Source organism: Musa acuminata, chromosome BXJ2-6 (genome assembly GCF_036884655.1).
Source record: "Musa acuminata AAA Group cultivar baxijiao chromosome BXJ2-6, Cavendish_Baxijiao_AAA, whole genome shotgun sequence".
Lineage (NCBI taxonomy): Eukaryota > Viridiplantae > Streptophyta > Magnoliopsida > Zingiberales > Musaceae > Musa > Musa acuminata.
This window is the reverse complement of record NC_088343.1, coordinates 17701270-17705072: the sequence shown is the minus strand read 5'-3', so window position 1 is coordinate 17705072 and position 3803 is coordinate 17701270.

Below are 3803 nucleotides of genomic sequence, written 5' to 3'. Positions count from 1 at the left end.
CATATGAGGGCACAAGTAGAGTTAAAGAGTTAAAATTAATATTTTGATACATAGTTTTGAAATATTTTGAATGAAACCAAGCGAAACTATTAGAGACATGTACACCCATTTTATAGATATCATTGATGGTTTGAAAGCACTTAGTAAAATTTTTTCGAATCTTAAACTTGTTAATAAAATTTTACGATCTCTTCCTAAAAACTAGGATACAAAATAACTGCTATTCAAGAAGCAAAGGACTTGAACTATTTTCCACTTGAAAAACTCATAGGGTCATTAATAACCTATGAAATGATGTACAAGGCATATGATGAACATAATGAACATGAGAACAACCTTTCAAAGAATAAGAAGGATATGATACTTAGAACTAAAGAAGACCACTCGAGCAAAAGCTCCAGTGACGATGAGGACTTGACACTTCTAATAAGAAAACTTAAAAAATTCATAAGAAGAAATAAAACAAATCTTATAAAATAAGATACTAAGAATAAAAACAAACTAAAAAAGGACACAATCATCTGCTTTGACTGCAAAAATTCAGGACACTTCAAAAGTAAATGTCCTCAATTGAAGAAAATGTTGACTATCGGATTTTGATGATGAAATCAATTGGTAAATTGTTTGATCTAATCTATATGTTGAGAAAAGTATGTAGGATTAATTATGATAGCGATCAAGACATAAAGCAAAATGAAATGTCAGAATCAAGATCGAGAATTCGTTTGGAGTTCGAGAGTTTATCGGGAGTCCGAAGGTTTATTGGAAGTGCCACCAGAATTGGCCAAGAAGTCCAGGAGCTTATCGAAGAAGCTTGTCGGAACTCACCAAGAAGATCATTGTGAAGTCCAGGAGCTTGCCAGGAGTCCACTGGAAGATTGCCGAGAGATCATCGAAAGTCCGCTAGAAGATCGCCGGAAGCTCGTTGGAAGATCGCCAGAAGCTCGCTTGAAGATCACCGGAAGCTTGCCGGAAGAAACCTAGACTTACTAGACTTATTTTGTTTAGTGTATACCTTCAAAATCGAAGTTAGTATATAATTAGGGTTAGGATTAGAATGTAATCCCACTAACTTAGTTAGGGGCCAATTGGACCCAAAATAAGGCTGAGTTAGGCGCCGGATGGAAGGCCCACTCAACCACTTAGATCCTTACCAAGCGGTGGCACTAAGAAGAGGAGGGGGGGGGGGGAGTTAGTGCAGTGGAAAATATTCGTTCGTTGAGAACTAATCTCGAAAGTTGCTTAACTTTAGAGTTAAATGAACTAGCAATTAACTTAGATAGTAATGCCAGTAATGAAAAGCATAATAGAAAAGTAATGCCATTATAAAATACACGAGAATTTATAGTGGTTCAATTATTGTGACCTACATCCACTTCCGATTCCTCTATCGAGATCACCAGTGTCCACTAATGATCTTCCTTCAATGGACAAAGACAAACCATCTTTTTATAGCTCTCTTCTCCTTTTCACGGGTTTAAGAGACAACCCTTACAAGCCTCACACCTCTCTTGAATAATTACAATACTAGAAAGGGAGGAGGAGGACTTTTTACACTTTTACAATATTTTCACACCCCAAGAATTCAAAATTTTGTTCATACTTTCGTGCCCTTTCATGCAGAAAAGAGCGGGATATTTATAGGCCATAATGGCTTCAGAATTGGAGCTAAAAAGTGTCATATCCCTAGATTTCAGGGTACTGGCGATACCACTATCATTATTCGATGGTATTACTGCCTAATACTCTGACATTGGGTGGTACCATCATCCAGTTTAGACAGTACAACCACCTAATAGGGGTGATACTATCGCTTGGCAGTATTAACTACCGATGGTACCATCGCCCAATCTGGGTGGTACCACCGCCTAGACCACTTGGGAGACTGAGTCACCAGGTGATGCCACCATCGACTGTGACTTCAAGTGCTAAATGGGCTGTTCAACCAGCAAAACATTCAAACATTTATGACAAGATACATTTATCTCAAATATGTCAATTTGTCATCAATTTACCATATTTCTCCCCCTTTGTCATCAATAAAAAGGAGAACCATTCAACAATGCAAGTATGGTAAATAAAATTAAGAAAGTTTTACACCCATTTATTTAAGCCATAAAGGAAGGTAAGCAAAAAGTTTTCATGATAACCTTTTTGGATAAACTAATATTTTTACTCAAGGGTTTTTTTGGTTCTTGTTTAGATGTACAAGTCTCTTTCTTCTTTGTCATAAAAATAAGAAGAAGAGGAAGAAAGGTAAGGAAATAATCTATTAAGAACCAAATTTATGAAATGATTTCAACCAAGTTAAATTCAAAACAATAAATGAGTTTCATTAAATCATGTTTTAATTTTACCAAAATAAAGGGATTCATGAAAAGGATCAAGATATCTATATAAAATCAAATCGCCATTCTTGTAAGTAATCATCGCACACTAAAAGTTCATAAAATTCATCTTTCATGAGAAGAGTAAGAAATAATCTATGGGAGAGAAGCATCACGAATAAAACTTCATAAATCAAATATGTTTCTCATTAAAAATTCACAAGAGTGAAATCCGTGAGAGATGCATTTGTCAATGAATTCCATGAGTGAAGCGACTAAGTGTATGAAAAATCATTAAGTTTGTATGAAATAAATTTTGATACCTAGTAGATTGACATGCCAGATTTCATGAAAAGCCTTATATACGAAATGAAATAATTTCATGAAAGTCTTTTAAAAAAAATCGAGAAAGTCCGGAAAAGAAATATAACAAACTCATGCATTCTGATAATTTAACATCCCTAACTCTCTTATAATAAAATCAAATTATTCTTCATTTAAATGTTTTATATAGATATCGACTAATTGATGTTTCATATTAATAAACTCTAAAAATATGTCATGTTTATTAACATGATCTCTTATGAAATGATGCATAATGTCAATATATTTAGTTCTAGAGTGTTGAATAGGAGTTTTTGTTAAATATATTACACTCGTGTTATCATATTTTATGAAAAAGTTCTTAAGTGAATCTTATAATCTTCTAATGTATTTTTCATCCATGCAACTTGTGCACAACATATATTAGTCGCTATGTATTCAGCTTCGATTGTAGATAGTGCAACCAAGTTTTATTTCTTGGAAGACCAAGAGACAAGTACATGACCTAAGAATTGACATGTTCCGGATGTCCTTTTTCTATTTATTCTACATCCAGAAAAATCTGTATCAGTATAAACAATTAGTTCAAAGTTTTTAGATTTTAGATACTATAATCCTATATTAGTGATTCCTTTAAGATATCTAAGAATTCTTTTAACTATTTTAAGATGAGACAACTTAGGAGTAAATTGAAACCTAGCATAAAGTCCTATACTAAACATGATGTCCGGTCTAATTGCGATGAGATATAGTAAACTATCTATCATACCCCTATAAGCTTTTTGATCAAAGCTTTCTCCACTTTCGTCATTGTCTAACTTAGTAGAGGTACTCATAGGAGTATTGATAGCCTTTGAACTATCCATATTAAACTGTTTTAGCAATTCTAATGCATATTTTGTTTAACTAAGAAAATTATCATCACTAAGTTGTTTGCTTTGTAAGCCTAAAAAGAAAGTTAGTTCACCCATTAAACTCATTTCAAACTCTTGGCTCATACTCTTGGTAAATGATTCGCATAATGATTCATTTGTAGAACCAAAAATAATATCATCAACATAAATTTGAATAACAAAAAAATTATTTTTAAAATTTTTAATAAATAGTGTAATATCGACCTTGCCTTTAGAGAAATTATTTTGGATAAGAAAG